The 24,429-nt window shown below is 37.8% G+C and overlaps 1 long non-coding RNA gene across 1 annotated transcript; it reads right to left on the bottom strand.

The window, feature by feature from the left end:
- Positions 1–2,213: 2,213 nt before the first annotated feature.
- Positions 2,214–23,432, bottom strand: LOC141921715 (uncharacterized). The gene is made up of 3 exons (XR_012622748.1): positions 23,364–23,432; positions 21,368–21,422; positions 2,214–2,240 (listed from the first exon to the last, which is right to left on the bottom strand). It is a non-coding gene; the product is annotated as an uncharacterized LOC141921715 (long non-coding RNA).
- Between the last annotated feature and the right edge of the window lie 997 nt (positions 23,433–24,429).

A 24,429-nucleotide genomic window follows, 5' to 3' on the forward strand; every position in this document is an offset into this window, starting at 1 on the left:
AGAGCTTTTTACATAACAACCAAATGGCTTGAGTACATGTTCCAGTGATTTTTTTTTTTCTCTTTCATGGTGACACTTTTGCAATAGAAGTTGTGTTCCTTCTCCAGTGTTATAAAGCATCAGAGTCTGTCTGTTGATGAAACTGTGTAGTGTTTTCAGGGCACTGCATGTTACTGCTTGGTTTCCAGGTGCCAGGGCAGCAGCAGCAGAGCAGGGCTGAGTAGCTCTAGAGATTCCTGATGTAATGTGCATTTCTCCCATGTAGGTAAAGGCTCTGAGAGTCAGGAGAGATTTGAATTATGGGCTCAAATTAAGACAACCCGTTCAGTTTTGGGTACCTGTGACTTTTCAAACTGATGCCTAGTCCTTGTCTGCCCCAGACAGCACAAACTGTCTCAGCAATTAAAAATTATTTGCCACCACCTCTGAAGTCCAACCAACCTTGGGACAACGTCTCCCATGGATTGTCCTGAGCCTTTCTTTATGTTGTGACTGTTGCTACCTGATGAGGCATTATTGCCGTCTGTTTCTGAGTGTCATTTGACCCATACACAGGTGACCGTGCATTCCCAATGGAAGACCCATGTCTTGGGAAATCATTGATCTGAGTTTGCCCTACAAATTACTCCACAAGATTACTTTGGCCGGTCAGGCTTTTTGTGTAGCTTATTCTTCTAGGCTCTTACCATGTTAAGTCCTAGGATAAATCAGAAATATTTAGGAAGTGTCAGCACTAGCGTTTACAAATACACTCACTAGTTCTAGTTAATTGGTGACCAGTTAACTCAAAGCAAAACAGTCTATTATAGAAACACACTAAGTCAACACTTACTATGAGTTTCCAAAAGTGGTTTTTTGTTGCTCTTTCTTCCTGAACTCTGATTTCAGCAGGCATCTGAGTTAGGATTTTCAGATATGTTCAGCTGTAACCCACCTTTGAAATTTCCAGTCTCTTTCTCCCAATCAAATATTCCAGAAAAGGAAATTTTTCCTGAAAGCTGGTGTGTCAGTCCTGCTGAATCAATACACTTTATCATGGAAAACATCTTTAAAAATTTAAGAAAACTGCCCTTTCTAGGGAAGTTAAAACAATAGCTTGCTTTTTTATTTGTCATTAATAATTTCCCACTTGAAATTATCATAAATTTTTTGAGCTTGTTATGGTGTTAAAATCAACCTCTTCTGTGATGTTCTCATGACTTTTACTAAAAAATATATGGCAGATGAGCAGTATATATTTGTATTTGGTGTGGTTGGGTATTAAAAGAGAAATTCAATTAGGATATTGTGCATTTAAGATACAAAACTTAAAATGAAACTAGCTCAGAGTCTCCAGTTTTGATGATCACCATGGGTTCTTCTCTTATGCCTGCTCCATTTCAGTAATAAAAGATGGACTTCTTTGCACGGACTTCTTGGCAGTGGGTTTCAGCAGTGGAAGACAGTATTTTATCCCATTTTGTAAATGAAAGCAAGGTGCAGAAAATCAAATTATTTTTCCCCAAGGTCATCTATTAAGGAAGGAGGAATGATAAACATTATGACTCCCAAGAAGTAGCACAATGATACATTTCTTAAAAGTCACAATGTTGACTTTTCTTGGGTAAAATTTAGCTGTGAAGACATTCTTAATAACAATAGGTTGTGTCCAACATTTTTCCCTTTTTAATAGTAGAAGGTAACCATTGCTTAATCCTCTCTCTCTCTTTGTTCTTTATAAAGAAAATGTTTCAACCAGAGGTGTAGATTAGGTACAGGGGAAAAATGCCTGTAGTTTTAGATCATGGGTGAGGGTATGGGATGTACTGTGTGTTTTACTTGCTGTATATCATTGAAAATACAGAGGACTTCACAGCAGAAGTGTATGTTTTAGGTTTGCACACATTTGTGAGAATGTTAATACCGCGTTGTGGGAATAGTGCTGAGTTCCCTGTTATCATGCAAGCAATTGCTAACTGTAGACCTCTGACTTTGTAATTTGTTCTTTATGGACTAGCCTGCAGCCAATAAGCAAAATCAATAGTCTTTGCTGAAAAGTAAGCAAGTGCCAGTGTGTTATGTGACAGGTGAAGATACATGTGCTTACCAGGGGTCAGGGGGCCACATCAAATTTCTCTCTGACTTCTTTTCAAAAAGCTAAATCCATTTAGGGAGCATTCGTCATTGGAAAATGTTGCAGTGGGGAATTAGACAGGCTCCTGCTCTTCTTTTCTCATTTAACGATGTTTGTTTTCAACAGTCTGTTCAATAATGTCACGGAGAAGAAATTATGTGAGAAGAATAAAGTGCTTATAGTCTATTTATTTATTCATTCATTTCTGTAGAATAACACTAGCTGTTGCATTCTCATGTTTATTAATGCTATTGTGGCAGTCCAAATATTTGTTTGTTCTCCTTTTCCTTTGGAAAAAAGGTGGGAAAGAGCAATGTGGAACAGATTACTTACTGTTTAAGCCTAAGGTGAAGGTTACACAACTCCTAGCAATCTTATATATTCTATAAGCTATTGTTTTCTGTACTTGAGTACAGCATCTAAATAGATACCATACTTTGAGTACTGCACAGAGTTTGGGAAGTCTCTTGTTTTCCAAGTAGAATGACCAGGATTGAGGCCACTCAGAAGCCTTCTAGAAAATATAACACCAACAGCTGAGATGGATGTTGTGGCCTGAGATAAAACGGGCTGTTCATGGTGGATGCTTACTGGTTCAATTCCCTTTTTTTTCATCAAATGCTGAAAGTATTTCAGTGTACTGAGTTCTAGGAGAATTGCTGTTCAAACCAGCCCTCATGTCTCAACATATCGGAGTATAATGGAAGGCAGAAAGGGAAAAGGAAGAATCCAGCAGGGGAGCTTTTTATGAAATCCTGAAGTGGCTTAGGATCATAAGCTGCCAAAGAAAAGGACTTTGGTATTTAGAAGTTAAAGTTATATTGGCTTTTAATGTTTAAGCGCCTAACTTATGTTCTTTTGAAAACTTTAGAGTCAGTCTAATAGCAAAAATGATAGAAGGCTTAATGCCGTTGTTTGCTTCTTATTGAATGTAGTTGCTCTGTTTAATAGCCTGGACTGCTGCCATCGTACTATCATATACACATGTGCACTCCCAGTCAGGAAAAACAAACAGTTACCACACAGGTTCAATCAGATTAAAGGTTCCCTGTGTGAGAGCTGAATACCAAAAACCAGATTGGTGTGTTAGATTTCTCTCGTGTCCTGTTTGATTTTAACATGCATAACAAATGTCTCTTAATTTTTCTGCCCAGCTACCCAGTTTTCTCTATAGCTGATTTTTTGCTGCTGACTGCACAAATGATTACTATAGTATTTTCTCTCAGTTGAGCACTGCATTTGAAGATGTTGAATGATACTTGGTGCTTCCAGAAAGCTGTAGTTGACACCTTTCAAACTGGGTACTGCCGTGCTTCATGCCACCTCTTACACTCAGTTTCAGGATTCACAGGCTGCTTTCAACACCATGTTATATCTAGTGAGTGTCCAGGTTCAGGGTGTTCAGTAAGACAAGAAATTTCTAAGGTGACTCACAGGGCCTCTCAGCCACCAACAGTAAGAAATGAAGAAACTTATTTTCATCATTTTCTAACAGGACTGGTGTCTTTCTTAGCCTTAGCTACAAAATATTTAAATAACACATTCTGACTAGAAAGCTTGTGGGCTCTGCAAACTTCTATACCATTGAATTCAATTACTGTGGGATCATGTCTTCCCACACTATTTCAGTGTGCTGAGAAATAGTTTTCTCCTTGACATGAATTCCCAGGCAAGTGCTTGAAGTTCTGGTAGACAACTGGGGAAAAGCAAGGGACAGGGTTTGGGTCTTGCAGCTCATCATCTCTCAAGGAATGGGTCTGTGACCAGACTACAAACAAATCAAGAACTTGCCTTTCCATCTAAGGGGCTGTAAAAATAAACTTATAATGGAATTTTATAGTTTGAGAAATGAAAAGATAAACAAAAATCTCCTCCAACCTTCCTTTCCTCCTCTTTCCTTCATGGGGTAACACAGTTGCTGTTCTGTAGTGACAAGATGAGATAAAACTAAAGTGACTTGAGAGATCCCCTGAGCTCCAGGCTGCAGAGGGTTGAGGTTAAGCTTGAGGTTTGCCTGCTCAGCTCCTTTTTTTTTTTTTTTTTTTATTGGGTCTTAAACCTTTCCCACACTAAATAAACACCATTTTATAGGCTTTTTCTTCACAAATGGCAAGTTTTGTAACTTTATATGAAAAACTCTTGTTGCTGATTCAGACTAAATGCTCCTTCATTGCTACCAGCCCCTCTCTCCCCAAGGGCCACGGTCCTCTGGCGGCCAGTGCAGCATGCTGGTGCTTGCCTAGCCCCGCTGGTCCTGCTTCTTTGCTGGGCCTACATCAGGCTCCAGTTCTAATCTGTTTTGAACTTCATATCCTGGATCTGGCTTTGGTCACTTGAATATATTTATTGATCTTATTGTGTGATGTGCATCATCCAAGTGCTAAGCAATTTCTGTGCCTACACAGCCAAATGATAGAGTGAGTGTGGTGCGATCAGGTGTATTACACGCTAACTTTAATTTACCTAGTATAGGAAACAGCAAAAATGCAGTGGCCACAGATACTTTATGGGCCAGCAACTGCAGCACTGTGGCAAGTCCCCAGAGGGCTTATATAGTTCATGCTCAGGTCTGTGCTGCCACTTCTTCACACTATTGTTACTGCTTTGCTACCATGCCATCATTTGGCTGGGTAGACATAGCATTCAGAATTAAGCAGAAAAAAGTCTAGTTTAACCAGAAGCCTCCTTCTTTTAACTCTCCCAGAACCCTATCATTTATTATCTTGCCTTTTTCTTGCTTTTATACTTGCAAGTATCTCATCAAAAGAAATTACCAGCAAAATTACTCTGGTGCTTGTCTCTTCCTATTTCATCACCAACACACAATGCATACCACTTACAATAACAACTCCTATCACTTCTGCGATGGCAGCGCTATGCATTTGGTGTGACACATGCAAAAGGAGAGCAGCAGAAGAGGCAAGAAGCTCATGTTCTAATGGATAACAAAGGTTTGAACATGCATCCTTCCTGGCAGTGGTCTCCAAAACTGTGATCTGTTGAGATTTTACTTTTGAGGGCTATCCAGATCATGTCACTTAAATAAATTTTTTTTCTACCAAGCTCGTCAGCTGCAAGATGTTCTTTTTTCAGTATCTTCATTCTGGACACGTTCAAATCAAACAAAGTCTTCCTTAGAGGAATACTTTATTACAATTTTATTATCCCTCTTTCTCCGTGTGTGACTATGCGAAGTGTCATATTTTATCAAGGAGGGTGGGTTGTATATGTTTGCAAGATCAACTACAGACAATGTATCTTACTTTCAACTTAAGCCTTACTCTGGAAGGGAATCAAGTGAACCCATCTAGAAATCAACAGTATCTGTGTGAGCACAAATCATCTTCCATACACTTACCTATTGCTGTCCTTATTTTACATTTGCTTGTTTGCTTTCCTTTAAGACACCTTAAAGTCTAATTTATATCCTTTTATCTTTGTTAATGGGACTACAGTTGCATCATATATTTATGTCCCATTTTACTTTTCACCATTTCTTTCCTTTTTAAAACATACTGTAAGGATTATCTGCTTTAAACATGTGTTCTTGTAGTGCATAGTATTGTGCTGCTGAGAAGAAAATATTATTAATATCTATATAAAGCCTAGAGAAGAACAGAGGCAAATTGTAAAATAGTTTACAGAACTGATTCTTACCCTAATCATTCAGAAATAGTTTAGTAGAGAATCAGTGACTTGGAATATTTCTATGATCAGTGCTTATTCACTATGTAAAATGATTCCTGCTGACCTTGGTGGGTTTTGGAAAAGGTTCTTGGAGTGGCAGAATGGAAACTAGAATGAGATCCATGATCAGTAAGATTTCAAGAGACTACGTGTAATTATTTTTAACCATTTTGTTAAAGGTTTCTTTTCTGGCAATTGTAAATGGGACAAATTTATGCAATTAATTTTGCTTTTTTAGGTTCTAATAGTGAGTAATATTCTAATGATTCATTATTTGAAATTCTTCCTAGAGCAAGTTCTGCAACTAATACCTTTATTCATATACAGAACAACATTTTTAATCACATGAACATATTTTTGCCAAAGTAGGTCTTTGCTCTGCAGTTTTTCACAGGCAGTTTATTACAAATGTTTAATATTCAAAACGTCTTTGTAATGGGAGACGTAAGTCACATGATACTTAATACTGAATTGGTAACGATAAATATTCCTACCCATATAACCATTCTAAATGATTCTTAAGCCTATCAAGGATAAATATAATAAATTTTGTACGTATACACCTGTAAAGTTTGCTTTGCTTTAAGGTTGTTATTCTGCAATGCTTTCTACCAGAAAATGAATTTTTTTTAAATATTTATGAAAAAGGGAGCTCAACGTAATTAGAACACAGTTCTGAAATCAATTGACTTCAGAAAAAATGAACTCATGTACTAGGTTGTCTTTGCATAAATAACTTCTTTACAGAAAAGATGAGATTAGGCTGTCAATTGGATCAAAATCAGTTTAAAATGGATTATAATTCCTCTAGTAGATTTCCAATGTGAATGAAAATGAAACAAGTAGTAGTGAAGAAGGTTCTCCTAATAAGAAGTCTTATGTCTGACCAGCTTTCTGGAGAAGTTTTACTGCTCTCCACAGAGCAGTAGTTTTCACTTCATTTTGTATCTCTAAACAGGCTGGAAAAAGGTATCAATGTTACTTAGCTGCGATGCAAATAAATATTCATAACAATGGCACATGCATAGCTAATTGAACAGTTTTTGTTAATATTATACTAGATATTCATGGACATGTGCCTTTTTCTATAATGAAAATACTGCCTAAGGCTAGCTTTGTTTTTCTTGTCAAGAACAATTTATGTGCTTTCATTTAAATGAATATAAACTTCTATTCTCATGACAAAATAATTCACCATTAATTTGGGTAAAGAATTTCTTTATTCCCTTTGTGGTTCATTTTTATTGAAAAAGAGAAGCCTAAATATATCTCAGAATTTTTCTCTATGCATTCTGTCTAATTTCTGTAATAACTGGCATGAATATGTAGGGATTTCAGTGATTACTTGCTAAGTAAATATGATATGGGCATATAAGATATTTTAAATTAATCTGAAAATAATTTTCTTGAAATAATTCTTTCACAGATGTTTTAATTCATTGTTTTACACAATTTAGGAATATGTACATTAAAAACACTGCTCTTCCCTTTTCTTTATTTCCTTTTCTTGTTTTGATTCTTGCTCTATTATATGTAGCTGAGATTCTGGTCCTCAAGAATGTTTCAAAAGGTGAAGCAAGCTAAAGTAAGGTAAAGGCAGATATCACAAATGTAACTGAAAAAAAAACATAACGTGGATGGAGACATTAGCTGCTGAGAAAGGGCTGAGGGTTTTTCCCTTCCCTTTATCAGGTAGCAAAGTATATATATCGCTTCTTTCATGGGACTCTTATTTTCTCATCTTATTAACTGTTTACACATTCTTCTCATTTAAATTTCAGTGATGTTACTTAAAGGTAACAAATGATGCTAAGCACTGATTTAACTAATGAATTAATTCAATTCAGATGGCAAATTAAGGTTGTCTAGTAAATAGAATATAACTCTTTCTAATAGAAGAATGAACCTCAGGCTACTCTGCTGCCTGTAACACCTAGGTTATTGGCTACATTATGATTCTTTCACAAAGTGCCTAAATTGCAATTCTTGGCAATGCTCTTTTAATCAGGTGCTGATACCCACTACGCAGTTCAAGCAGCTAAAGGGGAAAAAGGCAAATGTAGGAAAAGCAGGTAAACATTAGCTATTAGTGGAGATGGTGGATCTAAGGCTATATAGTAGGGAAGATCTTATTTTAAAATTACTTTTCAGTGTTATAAATTAGTACTTTAAAAATATCCTGTATTTGGCTTTCAGGAGTAATAAGCTCCAAACAGTGTTTTTTCAGGTAATTATAATGCAAGGCGTTATATGCTCTCATAATGCAGAGCTGCAGTGACTCCTTGGTATGTTCTCTTTTGGATTTGGGAGCCTTTTTCTAGCCATGAGAAATTAGTTAATTGTGAAATCTGTTCAATCACAGCTATCTCTTCTGAGCAAGTGAGGTGACATTTTCTTTGCAATGCATAGCCTTACCTCACACTGGATTTGAGATGGTGTCTCAGTAAATAAGCCACCTTCATTCTTCTGCTACCAACATCATATAGACCATGCAGACATTAATTATTTTGGAAAGCTAGAGAGGGAGAGGGTTTCCCATTAGGAAGGGTCAATCTAATGTGATTGGTATGGCCCGTGGCTCATGTTGCCTTTAAGTTCAGAGAAGCTATTTTCAGTTAAACATATGCTGCATCCTGACAACCTGCATAGTCTGCGCACATCTGAGTGTACAGAATATAAGTGTGATACTGAGTTTAGGAAAATTAAAATGATGAGACCAAATGGGGTATGTTTTGGAATGCCAGATCTTTAGAAAAGCTCTCTGATCTCTGGACCAAAAGGGCTGACTTGCTTGTGGCTTGCTATTTCTCTTACAAAAAAAAAAAAAAAAACAAAACCAAAACCTAGATGGAAGGTGACATGGAAAGCTTTCTCTGAACAGGACAGTAAGAAAATCAGAAGATTGTTAGAAAAATTAATTTAAGAAAAGGGCACTTAATCTTTTACTTAGCACTTGCCTCTATTAACTAGTTTTCTAACCACATGACCATAATTGACAGGGGTCTTTTTTTCTGTATAAGAATTACTGTAGATGGAAAGAGTTGGATTTTAAGTAATTCTTAAAGACCATTATCCACCCATACAGGAGTAATACAGCTTGAAAAAACAGAAAGACTTAAGCATTCTAAGGTTTGGGTTTCTTTCTTCTTTCTTTTTTTTTCCTTATTTCTATTTTTGTAAGTGAACAAGTGCAGTAGAACTTCCCAAGTAGCTTCAAAAATTAGAAGATTCTCTGGATGCTCCTAGTTTGCAAAGTGAGGGAGAAGGGATCAGATGTGAGCTACAATGAATCATGATTGACCCATTTTCACGTTTCTGTTCCTTTCCTATTCTTGTTAATACACTGCTTTGACAATATCTATAATTCTAAGAATGACTTCAGGATTGCTGTCCTGAATGTCACCACATCCCTTCTCCATGCTCCCCCCACCACCACCACCATGTTTCCTGTTGTGTTCAGCATTTCTAATTTCACTTCTCTCACAGAAAAATATACTCCTTTCTGGTTTATAGGTTCATCCCTTTAGTAATGCAAGGCATGTTTTATGGCTTAACAGATCATTTGGAAAATGGGAACCTGCATGGGGTGGAGGGAATGTGCCATGAGTTGTCCCAGACCAGACAAGGTCCAAAGCAGCATAGAACATTCCCAGCAGCTCCAGCCAGGAGCAGTTCTGTCACAGGACCCAGCTCCAGTCTGGGGCAATACAGGACAGAAGAAAACAAGACCCTTCTCATGGCCAACATTTCCTCCCCAAAGGTTTCCCCATCCAACAGAAACCTGAACAGATGCAAACTTTTATGATGATATGTAACAGTGCCACCTGGTGATTTTTCCATCACCAGTGAGACTTTTAAAGTGTTCTTGGCCAACTTCAGATCCCTTCATGTCAATGGGAGTTTATTTTTAGTGGATTTTCAGGAGACTCTTGGAAGTGCTGGCTTGTTTGTTTTCCATACATTGTAAATATCATCCCTTCTCCTACTCTTACCCAGTCTTGGGTTTTGTGTCATTTGGCTTCCAGTCTAGCAAGTGGTATAATTGCACTGGGCTATTTGTATTTAGGTGGGTAGCTACACAAACAAATAGAAAAAGGGGCTGATTCAGATTCTTCAAGACTGGATCATGAATTGAAGGTCTCCAGGAATGGAGAATGCTTTGTAAACAACACTGGGTACTGATACGAAGCAATAACTCTGTAAAATCTTTAATTGAGTCAGATTTCATGGCATTGCTTTGCTCTATGTTAAGAGAGGTAAACCTGCAAGTATTCCACAAGAGTTGCTGTGTTTTCAGACTAATGAAGGTATGTTAGCAACATGCAGATGTATACTTCTTCCAAATCAATGGTCATATTTCTCAATTCAAGTTGCTGAAACTGTCCAGACTGTCTAAAACAATAAAGAATTTTACCATATATAGTGCATAAGAACATGTTCACATAGCTTAATGTAAAATAAAGGGCTTATTATTAATCCCTGTAAGACATTGTTGCATCTTACTGCCTGTCCAAATTCTTCCTGTAAAAGCTATTTAAATCATACTTCAGAGAGAAACTGTATATTTGGCAGAGAAGCGTTTTACCATCAGCAAACAGAAATGTATTTTTGTGTAACATATCAGGAAAATATTTGTGTACAGCAAAGGCAGGAAAGTTGCATATAATTCATTGTACAGAATAGAAAGCTGAATGCACACTGCTGCATCCTTTGCTAAAAGAACCGTTGTCATCAGCTGTTAATCTTGTGTACAGTTGAGGACTGAATTTGATTCTTACTGTAGCTACTCTCTTTTTCACAGTCAGGCATACTGGGAAGAAGCAGATCTGTAAATGGATTATGTTATTTTCATTACATACAGCACACTGGCTGGTTTTGGTTTTATTTGTTGCATGGTTCCATGCAGTAACAAAAACTGTAGATCTCCTGATACTCCTGTCATTGGACACACTAGATTTGAAGTAGGAATCTAATTAAAATGTATTCTTGTGATTTTAATATTGTTTCACTCATTTATTTATTTTTTTAACTCCTTAAAAGGAAAAGCAATACTGATGAGGATAGAGACCCTGTCTGGAAAGCCATACCCATTTGCATCTGATGTTACCTTCATGAGTATCCTTAGATAACACCTCATCATTTTACAGATCTGCTTTCCCATCTGATAAATGGGAACAAGGAGGCCAGTCATCTTTAGCAATGTGCCCAGAAACTTGCTGATGGGAATGTTATATCTCCTTGCTTCAGTTAGTTTACAAAGCAAAAAGTATTGGACAACAGAATTCATATTCTCCTCTCTTCTGCAGGGCTGCCAATAGTCATGGCAAGTGACAAACAGGAGAGTAGTTCTGTGACTCCTGTTTCTGTGAAACTCCTGTCCCACCTACTTGGAGAGAGGTGTTTTATGGAGATTTGTTTGTTCGTGGCCTTCCCAGGCCACGAAAACTTGTTTCTATGCATCTTAGGAAAAACAGCAAAAGCTCAGTGTTTTGCTTGTTTATGAATCCCACTGCAAACAGATTAACAGCCTAAGTCAAATTCATCACCTCAGACTGCATTAAGAGTGCTATACCATCACACCATTTAATGATGTCTTTTATGGTCACAATAAGATATTTATAATGAGAGACTTAAACTTTCATGTTTCTTAATTAAAGAGATTTTCTAAACTAGTTGTAACCTGCATTTGGCCTTATGATGCCTCCCAGAATAACAATGATCTACCAGTTAATATGTAAGGGCTCACTACTGATTGTTGCTCCTCTTCTTCTGCATATTAAGTAGTGTTCATTAATTAATATTCAGCTTGGTTGCTTCTTGCACACAGGACATCATCTTTGCACTGGGTTCCCAGTAGACAAAAGAATAATTGTAGTTTAAATGAAAAGCTTTAGAGATCCCTTTGAGTGGGGTGTTAAGATTACAAACATGAAGAAGAGTTCAGGGGCTAAAGAAATTTAGGAATTTTTTTTATTGCAACAAAAATGTGGCTCTAACTAGTCTGGTTTGGAAAGTCAAGCTACCTATATCTGTATGAATGCCTTAAATATATTCTTTAGGGCCTTATCTGTAGAGAAACTGCACCAAAGATAACTGAACTAGTTGAAATTACACTTTCAGGTATTTCAGTACATCTACATTCCCACTCATTTTTTTCCAGCATAACACTATATTTTTAGGACTGGTTTGAAAGATATCTCTCTTTTTTTACTATGTCACTTAGCTGATATGCACTTATATATGAGATCTGATTTATCTGGTTTCCAGTTTGCACAGATGAGATCAAAGTTTCCAATTCAAATCTATTTCTTGATGAGCTGAAGAATAAAACACTGTACACAATCACTTTTGTGTCTTTCAACTAATCGTTTTGCCAAGACAATCGGATGGCAAAAGCAGTTTAGCTTGATAACTACAGAAATTCTGAAAAAAAAACCCACAGCAGCTCATCCCAGCACTAGCCCTTCCGACAGTTAATACTGAGTGCAAATGTGTGTGTTATATTGGAAACATTGATTCTACAGTCATTTTCTTTATTTAATTAATGTGATTCATTTCTACAGAAATAACATTATTAACATGCTCCAATACTCAAAGCAAAAGTTGTAAATAGATATGATTTTGAGTGTGTGTGTCTGTGAAACTAACCCACAAAACACACACGCACATTTATCCTGCATTCAAACATCCTCCAGCTGCTGAAGAATTTACAGCCACAACCCTACACTGCAGTCTGACCCTAGTCTTGGTCTCATAAAAGCTAATAAAAACACATACATTAAAAAATTTGCCTCACCAGAAACTTAAAGTTTAGGGGTCTGTGCAGTCACCTACAAAGGTGCAACTGCATGTTAGTTTCCTTATTTTTAAAGTAGCTCACTGTCATGGGGCCAGAGATTTTTTTATTGTTGTTTATTTGCTTGCACTTTTTTTCCCCCTCTTTTTTTTTAACAATAAGTCTCCCTTTGGGACATGTCACTTGAAGCTTGTGTTTGTCATGCTCCTGGTGCAGGGAAAAAACACACTAAATTCAATCTTTAAATTAAGCTGTAACCAAGCTTGTATATTCATTAGAGGAGAAAAATTCTCTTCTGAGAAGTTCAAATTGTTTATTGATTTTCATTTCTGTGTTCAAGTGAAGCTTGAGTAAGTCTGTCTCACTGCAGTCCCTCTGGGGCAACACTGCCAACAAGTGCATCACATTTCAACCCAAGTGAGCAACAAAAATCTGAGAATTCCTTTAAAACTATATTAATAAATAGTTAGAGGGTGAGATTTCCAGTTCAATATAGCTGATTCTTTAGCAAAAGGAATAACACCCTTGAATTGCAGGCTATAAATGACAATCCTCTTGAAAAGCCTTAAAGTAAAATCAGGTGAGTGGAAAGTGCAGTTATGGCATGCTGTTTGCTGAGTGGGAGGATGGGGGAAGTACAGAGCGGAGGGAGGAGCTGCTACATTTTTCTTAAAATTTTGTAATATCATATTGACCCAATTCTGTTCAGCTGTAACCATCTTGTGAGTCTCTCAGTGAGGAGAAAAATACACACAATAGTAGTTACCGACACTTTCTTTTTTTATTCTTTTCTTAAGAACACATTTCAACTAACAAACAGCTACTTGGGAAAGTGTATAACTGGTACTGCTTAGAGAAACCTAGAGCCTGTCTTGGAGGTGGATTGACTACGTCTCAATTTTCATGGTACTAGCGTCTCTTGCAAACCATGTACATAGCACACTGCCTAGTAAAAAGTATGCTGAGCTATTTGTCTTCAGTTTCTCAAGGTTAATTTTGATTAAGAAATCTAATTAAATTACTTTGAATTTATTAAACATGTTGTCAGATTTTCACCAGGATGGCATTTTTTTACCCCTTTCCTTTCCAAGTTACTATGTAGGTAGGAAGAACTTTTTTTTAAAAATAAGACATGTTTGTACATTCTAGTCTTGTTGATGGTTAGAAACAGTTTGTGTCAGCAATGTGTGATAAGACAATGAAAGATAATTCCAGTTTCTCTTCATAAAGATAAGCAAGCAAGCAGTATTCCATGCTGGAACAACAGAACATACTAATTCAAATACATAGAGGATCCCCCTATCCAATCCTCTCCTTTTGGGCTGTATAACTTCCAAGTAGAGCTGATATTCCTGTGGTTACACACTGGTTTTCTTCCCTCTCCCACTTCCCACCACAGGCTGTGTGTATTTGTGGAGCCTTTGTGAAGCAATTCTTGGCCAACAGTAATGCAACAAATGGGCTGGCAGAGAGGAAATTATGAGATGACGTTTTAAAATATGGACGGTATGTTCAAACTTTTATAATTTCAAAGCATTCTGTGCCTTTTTTTTCTCCTGAGGTATTCGTGTTGCATGTAGAATGTGAGGGTTTGAAATATTAATTTCAAATGGCTGTTGATTAAATCATAATGGTAAAGTCATCTATTTTTGAAAGCTCTAATTCAGACAAGATTTATTCAAGAAAAATTAAAATAAGATTCTAAAACTTGCTCTGAAGATTAATTTTTTTTTTAAGAAGGAAAATTTGAAAATGCCTGAGTAATGACTTTTAATTACCAAGTGATTTTAAATGCCAAGTGATGACTTTTAATTCCATTTAATTTTTTCAGCCAAATTATTTAGGCACTTTTCAAAACCCTCAACTCCCCATTGTTTATGCATAGGCCAGAAGAAAAAGCAGTCGGGTTGTTAGTACTGACAAACTGCTAAACACCCCATTCGCTTGGAGACAGAAGTTCAGTTTCCAAAGCTGAAGGACATTTCCTCCTTCCCTTTTTCCTACCCCTCCTTCCTTTTTTCCCAGCAGACAGACTTTGGCTGCCCATCAGCAGCTTCAGGTTCCATCTAGCTCCAACTGAGTTGTTTCTTCATCTGCTGTCTTTGTTTCTTACTGACCCTGTGCTTCATCATTCTCTTGCATTGCTCTTCTCATGGATTAAGATGAGGAAAAAATATGGATGTCCCTGCTCTCATGTCTCTGATGATGCTTCAGCTACTGCTAGTTGTGCTGAAGGTTCTCTCCATTCAATCTTGGAGCTGTTCTATTATATAAATATATACATATACGGTGTGTGTAAATGTTCCTTGGAACAGACTTTTGAAAATGTGTCTCCTACATCTTAAGTATTTGTCTGTTGGAATATTTGTTATAATGAAGAGTTGTATATACACAAGAGATTAGCTGGGCTAATAGTTTGATAGTTATGCTTTCAACCAGTTTAGCCAAGGAACCTCGGCTGGGTCTTGCATGTTCCAGAAAACACTCCATATGTAAACTGTGGGCAATTCTGAAATAGCAAAGTTACAGCCAAAGGAGCTGAAGGAGAAAGAGGGATGTTCAGTCCCTCGTCAGCTATTCAGGAATTTTAAAACTTTTCCAGATAAAATGTTAACCATAAGGTTTATAGATCACCATGAACACTTCTGATAGTAGTAGCATTTCACTTTCCAGTTGAAAACAAACAGCATTTTGCTGGAAAATTTCCAGAATAGTACTACTTAGTGTCACAATGACAGACTGGTCAAATGAATCTGCAAATCCAAAAGTGAGGGAAAGATAGAACTGAAATGAAACTCTGTGCATGTCCTCTATCTAGCAGGCAAAATAAAAAGTGTCACTAAGAAGCCGATGGTTGCAAAATCTCATTGGTTTAACTTCATTGGTTATGATTTACTGGGCTCTGTATTTCTCTGCTCCTATACATCACTTGTCTGTCTGATGTTTCTCACTTATTCTAGATCATTCAGGTCTGTTGATGGATCTCTTTGTTGATCTGTTGTAAATGTTGACATCTAAATTTTAAAGAATGTTTTATGAACAATGACTCCAATAACACTACTGCTTGTATGCAGCTTTCACACGGGTTTTGAAAGTCCATGCACAATCACGCAGTATTACAAAGTAATAGTTCACCAAGCCTGAGGTCTCCTGGAGACACCGAATTCACCAAAACTTTTACGAGAATTATGAGCTGGAAAGAATGATCTGGACTCTAATCTCCCCCTCGCTTCCCCCCCGCCCCCCCATCCCCCCCCCCATCCCCCATCTTAATTTTTCTCATGGAACACAATGTTCAGAGGCATTTTGGAACTCTTTTGGATTGCCGCATACCAGAATTAGTCTGCCAAGCTGGCATATAGCTGAAGGAAAATTTAGAATTTCTTGAAATGGCAAGGTGGTTTGAATGGTGAATGGCCTGTTTAAAGGAGCTAATCCAGTGTAGGAGGTAGTATATCTTTCCACTTCTTCGAAGAATTGATTCAACCACATTAGGTGCACATGGAGAGTGCCAAATTGCTTTGCTTTACATAAATGAAAACATTTAGAAAAGAAGTTGCTTCTTTTTTCCCCTGAGTCCTCCAGAGAAAATGTGTTATCTCCATCCACTTTGAGCAATGACTTAGGTCCCACCAGCCCATCACACTCTGAGATGGAGCTTGGTGAAAGCATTTCCTTTCTCACAGGTCTCTGTCTCCTGTTCTTCCCTTAACAGCCATTTGCTGCCATTAACTGGACGCTTCCAAACACCTCCAAAGTCCTACAGCATCTGGTCCATGGGCCAGATGCCATAAATGCTAATTTGTGCTGGAGAGAGCCCCAAATCCAATTATTACTGCTTAAGGACAGATTTATTTTCCCTTCTCCAATGTTATTTGTTCCTATGCTATGGTTTTTGGCCTCATAAGGCTAAACTGCTCAGAGTAACCTAGATGTACAAAACACACCAAGCTTCTTCCCATAGCACTTTGTTACATGTTGTCTATCAACTAGATGTATGACTAGTGACCGAGATATAGGATATCTGGGGTTTTCTGTTGAATTGTTTGTTAAAAAATATCTAGATTACTGTTGATTCATTTTGTTCTTCTTTTAGATGAGTAACGGATGGGGTTTGTTTATTTATTTAGTGTAACTTAAAGTTTGCATTTTAATGTTGAAGGGAAATATTTGTGTGACTGTGTCTTCTCCAGGATAATGATCTTTCAAAAGACCTTATTGAAAGGCAGATGACAAAAGGGGGAAGGAGAAGGATTCTGATAAAAGGCCCTCTCTGTATTTCAGTAAATAGTTTCAAGATCCTCTGTTTCAAACATTAGCTAACTTCTCTTTTTTATCAGCTATGACTCCTTTTTCAGTCTTTTCACATATATAGGTTGGTTTTTTGAGGTTCTGGGGGGAAGTAATTTTATTCTCTAAATATTTTAACTTCTCCTCCAAAACTTCTGTTCCTTTCCATGCATTGTCAGCTGTCTTAAAGTCTCGTGCTTATCTCTACTCATCCCCCTCATCAGCCTTGAAAGTGTACACGATGGTGATACTGTCAAAGCACAAATTTTCTTTGGTGCAAAGCACTGCACAAGTCCCCATCTGCTGCCTGGTGTGTGAGGGCTTACTTGTCATTAAAAAGATTGGATTTTTTCAGAAATCAGTTTTCATAAGAGTCTGCCAGCCAAAAATTAATTCCATCATGCACTGAAAGCTCTTGGGCCTAATACTTGCTGATTTCCATGAAGATTCCCTGATTTACACCCTGAGAGGTGAGGGGAATCAGAATGTCAGTGCGTAATGTCTTTAATATTAGGGGAGATACCGGGGATCTAGTTCCATCAATCCGAATTCTGCCAGGCAAGTGTCTCGAAAGTAACTTTAAAAACAAAATGTTTCTTGGAATTAAAGTCACCTTAGATTAGGTGAAATAGGCAAGGACATAAATTTTAAGTTTCTATTTCACAAGGAAGCTTGTTTAGTTGCTTAGTATCAGAGACTTCTAATTACTTTGGATATAAGCTTTTCACTCTTCCAATCAGTTCATACACTACTACTTCTACTAGTACAAAGATCTGCCATATGTTTTTACACTGAGCATGTTAATCTGAACACTGACCTTCACAGCGTTGTCACTGGCTATGCTCAAAGCTGACTTTGTGGGAAGCGTTTTCATCGGTGGTGTCAAAAACCTTCAATAATTAAAGTTACTATCACATATGTACATTTTTTTTCTTTTCTTGTAATAAAAGAAGTCTCCTCTAGAGCAAACAAAGAGAGAAAAAATTAATTGATCTGACACTTGAGCTGAGAAGACATACTTTAAGGAATACCACTTAAAGGAAAAGGAAGTTTGGAGTCTCAAATAATTAAAATGAGAATTTGGCCAAGCAAGTGAAGGCATTTTCTTTCAACGTACTACTTCACGTAGGCTTGCAAAGTCTTTCCATATGTCTCATATTGCTGGACCTTATTTCTGAACTTTAGAAAAACAGCGGGATTAAGCTTAGAGTACCTTTTTCTATGAGAGAGGCAATAAAAATACAATTAAAAACATGCAATTTTATTCAGGATGTGTGTGGTATAAAGAATTTTATTTCCATTTCAGCCTGCACGTGCTTGTTCTCTTTTCTGTAAATCTTTGGTAGACTTTGAAGTTATAAAGGGAACTCCTCATTTGCATCTTCAAAGTACATTGCCAATTACCAATACCTAAAATTCTTAATACAGCTCTTCTATAAAAGTAACCACTACATTGTCTAAGGAAATTATATGAATATGGGAGAATATATTCCGATAAATTAATAAACACTTCAGAAAATGCAGGCTAAGGGGGGAAAAAAGGGGGAGGGGAGAGGACAAAAACAAAAGCACCCTCTGCTTTGGCAGTGGATTGATAATTAATGAAAGGATGAAACTCTTGCTATTAAAGCTTTTGAATATTCTTTTTTAGCCCTAACTGGTGGCAATTCTCTTTCTGAAAAGGAAGATCCTAAGATGCTTTGAGATATGTGCTATCTGTGTACCAGTCATGTTCTTCTACCTGTCATTCTTATGTAGAAGGTATTTATTTTCTTATTTCATCAATTTGAACCTTTTATGTCTAGCTGTCAGTAGATGATATTTCAGGGCCCCCAAACCTTTATATAAAGATGGAATTAGTCAAAAATATTTTACTAGGGGTTTTTTTTTTTTTAGCTAAACTTGCAATTTTTTGAGTACTATAAACTCCCTTTAAACAAACGAGACTTCTTGACTATAAGAAACTAAAAGATAAAATCTTTAACGGAGAATTTATCATAACCTGTCTTTACCTTTGCCCACAAGTTCCTTTGCAAGCAATGAAGAAGCCATAGCAATACACTCTAACAACAGTGAATGTCTTCTTTGATTATATAAATAAATAAAACAAGACAGGCATATGAAACAAGATCACTCCATCAGTTTGTGGTGTTCCCATAAAAGGGATGGAAAAGACAAACATTTATAGGCAGGGAAGTTTTCCCCCCTGTAATGGCCACAATAAATATGTGTGGTGGAGAAAAATAAATGTGAGGAGAAGACATGCACACCTGATGTTGAAGAAAAGCCTGTTCATGCTTAATACATTGGAGAAATTGTTCAAGAGCTGCTCATCCATGTTAAAAAATATTACCCCTGTAATCCTGCCAAGGACAGTGAGACCTATTGTAGTTGACTGAATAAGTACTGGTCATTCAAGTTAAAGTGTCATAGGGGCAGCTGTAATTTATACACCCAATTTTTCTAACACATCCAAAACATTCTTTTTAAGAAACAGGCCAGATTCTTGGACCACATAAATTGGTACAGCTAATTAAAGCCAGTGGCTCCATTCCAGGTTTTCTGAGCTTTATCTCTTGCCTACCATGCATCACTTTGCCTATTTGCACAAGTTGTTCACTTTTAGTCTTGGCTGAGATCTTGTGTATTTCTATCTGCCAATTTCAACAATTATGATTTAATTTTGAATAAGACTTGATTAAAAAAGTACTAGTCTAAACTTATATGAAAAGCTGAAATGCATAGGAGGGTCACCAAGGGCAGGACAGAGCCCTTAGTCTGTGCAGGACTTATTCTGATTAGACAAGCTTTATGCCAATCACCATCATTGTCAGAAATTATTTTGCAGGTCAGGAACCAACTTAGAAAGCAGATTGACCATATGGATGTGAACCTAATGGATTTGTATTTTAATAAACAGGGCAGGCTGACGTAAAAACAAACTTCTTTCTACAGTGCAAAGAGATCTCATGCTGAAGTATCTCATGCCAGCTCAGCAGCTCACAGGGCTCAGAAAAAAGAGGAGTCATAAAAAATACACGTTGGGGTGCAGGGGAGGAGGAAGGGAGATTCTGGCTGAAAAAGCATCAAGCCAAGAGCCAGCATATCAGGTGCATACCAGTACATTCACAAGAGTTGTGCAGGAGGGCTATGCCCAGTATCAGTGGGTCTCAGCTGTAAAACCTCCCTGTCTAGGACTGTGGATGGAAAGTGGGTGACTTTGCTTTTGCCTGCTCTCTACAGGAAGGCTGTCTCTGACAGTCTCATTCCAGTTAGTTACAGCCCTGAAAGCTATCAGATTAAGAAAGCAGCACCAGAGCCTTTCTGCTACTCACCTACGCACTCTGCGTACCAGCACCTAACCCTGTATTATGAATCATCTGCACTGTAACAGCAATGGCAGTTTAAATGGTCCCTGTTTCCAACTGCTTTCTCCCGTGCCAAAAATTACTTCTGCCTCACTTAAGCCTATCCAACTATTCTGTGTGGTCACACTGTAAACGAGATCAAGAAAAGGATACACTTTTAAAAACAAAATCTTTTAACTTGGTTATTTGTTGTTTCCACAAAGCAGAAGGTAGAATCAGTTCAGACAAGAAGGCAGTAACTTATACTGGGAGGGTAGTAAGTGACACAAGAGGACTAAAAGGTCTCTTTATCACCAAAAAAAGTATAGCCTGGATCCAGAATTAAGACTTTGTGGCCTGGACTTGTTTGCAGAGGCTTGTGTCTGTAGTTGAGCTGATATAGAATGCAGTCTGGAAACTCAGAGAAAGCGGCTGAGTTATGTTGAATAATTAGAGAAGAATTAGAATGGAGGGGGGGAAATCAATATTAAGTGATAGTTTCCCCATAGAAAGGACCTCATTCAGTTTTCACTCTTTCACCTTTTAGACCAACTCCTATACAATAAGTCATGGGACTTGCATGTAAACATTAATAACCTTCTGCCTGGCATCTCAGCTAGCAGAGTAAAGCCAAGTACCAGCCTTGGCTTCTGCCACTGAGCAAGAACCTAAGAAGTACCTGCCACCTGCACCTACCCTGGACCAGGGAGAGTAAGGTATAGGTCTGTCAGATGTGAGAGAGATGCAAGAGCTAATCAAGTCAAGTAATACCTCCCTCCTTCAGTTTCTGAAGGTTAGAGGTGGAAATGTTCAGAATTTGGCCTTTGTGCCCTTTTGTTGTCTTCTCTCTTAACTTGTTTAGGTCCCTTTCCTTTTAAGACCAGTCTCCAAAGACTCCAGCAGAAAGAAAAGGGTGCTTCTGCTCTCATGATCACCAGTTCCTTTTCTGTAATAGAAAAGTGTTAATTCATAAAAGATCAATTCCATACAGAAAGTGGGGAGACACAGTTTACTTCCCATACTTTTCCAATCAAATAAATGTGAGTGCATCCACTTATCTAGTCAGCCAAACACAGGAAGTTTCCAGAACCTATATAACTGTTAGTAATGACAAAAAGGTTTCACATTATCTACCTCATCCACATTTCCTCAGAGATCAATATAGCTGAGCACGTCTTCTGCATACTTCCTTGAGGAGACAAATATAAAACTTAGTTGCATCAAATGTATTTAGAAACCAGTTTTTAAATAGAAAAAAAGGGGAAAAAATCTAAAAGAATATCAATACAATGTTAGAATTACATTATTTGAAACAAGGATGAATGGGACAGCGCAAAGTCAAAAGGATTTACTCAGCAACTTTCCAGAGGTGATAAATGATCTTTGTTAAAACATGGTCGGCACAATGCATTTTACTAACATGCAAAGTGTTTCAATTTGGTAATTTCAAAATGCCGCAACACTGAAATTCCTCAGATGGCTTTGCAGTGAGGGGAGGGAATATTAACACATATGGGATTTACTTTGTGAACTTCAGGCAAGTTCTAGCCTCTTGAAAAGCCATAGTTATTTGACAGATTTGGACTTTCAGTGGTTTGCAGCAAGCACAGTAGGATTTCTGCCAATATCCTGCAAAGTGGTTTGGTGAAGGTTTAGGACTGAAACTTCTGCAGCCTCCATTTAAAAGCCCTTTTTGACCCTGGGCAAAGTTCTTTGTGGGAGACGAACAGATCTCAAAAGTACAAATGGATTTGGAGGCCTCAGGTGCGATTCCTCTCCCTGGAAATTTATCCCTTCTTTCCCAGGTTTCAGTTTTCCCCTCTGCACACAGGGATTGTAGCCCATCCCTACCATACAAGGGTACTGTGAGCTAGTTAATACCTGTGATTTATTATAGTAGCACTGCAGATACTGCTTTTAGTTTCTGTGCAGTCCTGTGCTTTCATACCTATGAAGTGGTGATAGTTTCTCTTTTTCCTGCCCCATATATAATATGATTCTTGGGCCTATATTCTTTGACTGGTTTCAAGGCTATCGTAATAACATTCATTTGCATTATCAAGTGTCTTTGTAGTCTTGCAGCGTTCAGTCCCTATTGGAGCATTTAAAAGGTGTGATACACAGGAAGCATTTCCAGGTAATTTTTGCCTTTAGAAGCTAGGTTCATCTGCTACATCCTCCATCAGACACAGTTCAGTTCCGTTTTGGCTAAGCAGAGAGTTTGGTATATACTAAAGTATGTAGGACAGCAAGAAAGCCTGACCCAGAGAGGCACCAAAACTATGCCATGACATGTGCTTTGTTTTTCTTACAAGTAAGCACATGAAGTTGAGCCATTGAAAAAAACCCTTGATCATTCTTCACAGTTCACAAAAATACTGTGAAAATTTTGAAGAATCCTCATTGTTCTATGCAAAGCAAGCAACTAGCTCCCACCACCATCACTTTTCAGTATTAGTCCTAGCCAGCTTACATTTGTCTGAGAAAGGTCATTCTGGTATTAGTGTTCATGTTGGCAACATCTTGACCCTAGGATCTATGTGACCGCCACCACATTCAAACCCAGGGCAGCACCCAAGCCAATCTGCAGGATCCTACCTCTGTATTTCACAGGCCACCAGTGAGCCTTCATATTTTTTTCACTTGCTAGTTTTAATTTTGTTCAGGTGGATGAACAATTTAATTTTTGGACTCAGGTGAGCACTTTGTGATTCCAATTTTGAAGTTGCATTGTGAAGGAAGATTTCTAAATGTACCCCATGATTGGATTAGAAATAGTACTTTTAAACTTAAAGATGTATTTTGAAACCATTACTGGTACTGACTTCCATGGACTTTGTTGTGGTGTAAGATATTACCCAGCATAGTAGAACTTGGGCCAGAGTTACTAAGGTCATGAGTTCATCTTGTCTACTCAGGCTGTTGCACATCCATTCCTCCAAAGTCATGAGTATCTGTGCACATAAAGGGGAGTAGTGAGAACCTTAACTGTCCCTTTTTTTTTTGTCCAGTGGATGAAACAGGCCACCAGGAACATATTCTCCTTTTATTGGACTCTACATGAGAGCACTAGGGTTATAAGGTCAAATGGGAGATACCAAACAACTGGGTGCCAACATTCTCATCATACCTGCTACAAGAGATCTGTGCGGTGTGGTGCGAGCCAGCCCCTCTCTGTACTCCTGTCTCTGCTGTCCACTGTGGTGCTGCTAGCCACATCCAAGATCTGGAAAAGGAGAAAGCCCAGAGAGGATGTTGCTTCAGGCTCCTCCTGCACTGGGCAATATTTCCCTCTCTGAACCACATGTGGACTCAATTAGTGTCTCCTGGAAAAAAGTGAATGAAAGAAAGCATTATGGTGGGATAAAAGAACTCAGTAATTTATCAGGAATAGGAGAAGGAAGCCCAGTGCCCCAAGTACTATCATGAGCTGCAGGCTCTACCACTAGATGAACTGTTCCATATTCATGCCCCTGCAAAAGAGCAGATCACGTGAAAAACAGGGATTAATAAGGGAAATTATTTATAAGACAGAGTCACCTGAAATTCCCCTTAAGCTCTTGTCCTGCAATGTTTAGTGCTACTGTGAACTTGTTCTGCTATTGGCCTCACAAGAGGCTCAAGCTGTATCACATATCACTGAAAGAGTCTTCTGAGTTATAATAATTCCTTTCTTAAGAACCTCCTGAAGCAGTTACAAGCCCAAGCTATGCTCTAATGAGAGAAACCCTTCAGGAATTAAATATCGTTTTAAGTAAGAAATAAGACCAGGAGCCATTTCTTGAAGTCATCTTCTAACCAGTGTGTTTGGTGGGGTTCGGATTTTCATGCTATTCTATATTTTCTCTATTTATAACCACTGAATTGTAAATATTGACATTCCCAAGTGGTACAAAAAAAGTTACACGTAATCAAAATAGTAAAACACCTTAAGCCCAAATCCTTTAAATCTCTACAGCCTTAGGTCACCCCCACCACCTGCCAACCCACACAACATTGCAGAGCATCCACAGATCTGTTCTAGTTATACAGTTACCAGTCTGGTTTCCTGAAAAGGGAAGGAAGATACCTTCTCAATAGAGCACCAAAGTAGGAACAAACAGCACCAAAACTGTGCATCAGAGGGCTCTCAAAACACATTTCATTAAAACTTCATTTGAATGACAAATTCACATTAGGGCAAAAGAAGGCTTGGA

This window comes from Strix aluco, chromosome 3 (genome assembly GCF_031877795.1).
Source record: "Strix aluco isolate bStrAlu1 chromosome 3, bStrAlu1.hap1, whole genome shotgun sequence".
Taxonomy (NCBI): domain Eukaryota; kingdom Metazoa; phylum Chordata; class Aves; order Strigiformes; family Strigidae; genus Strix; species Strix aluco.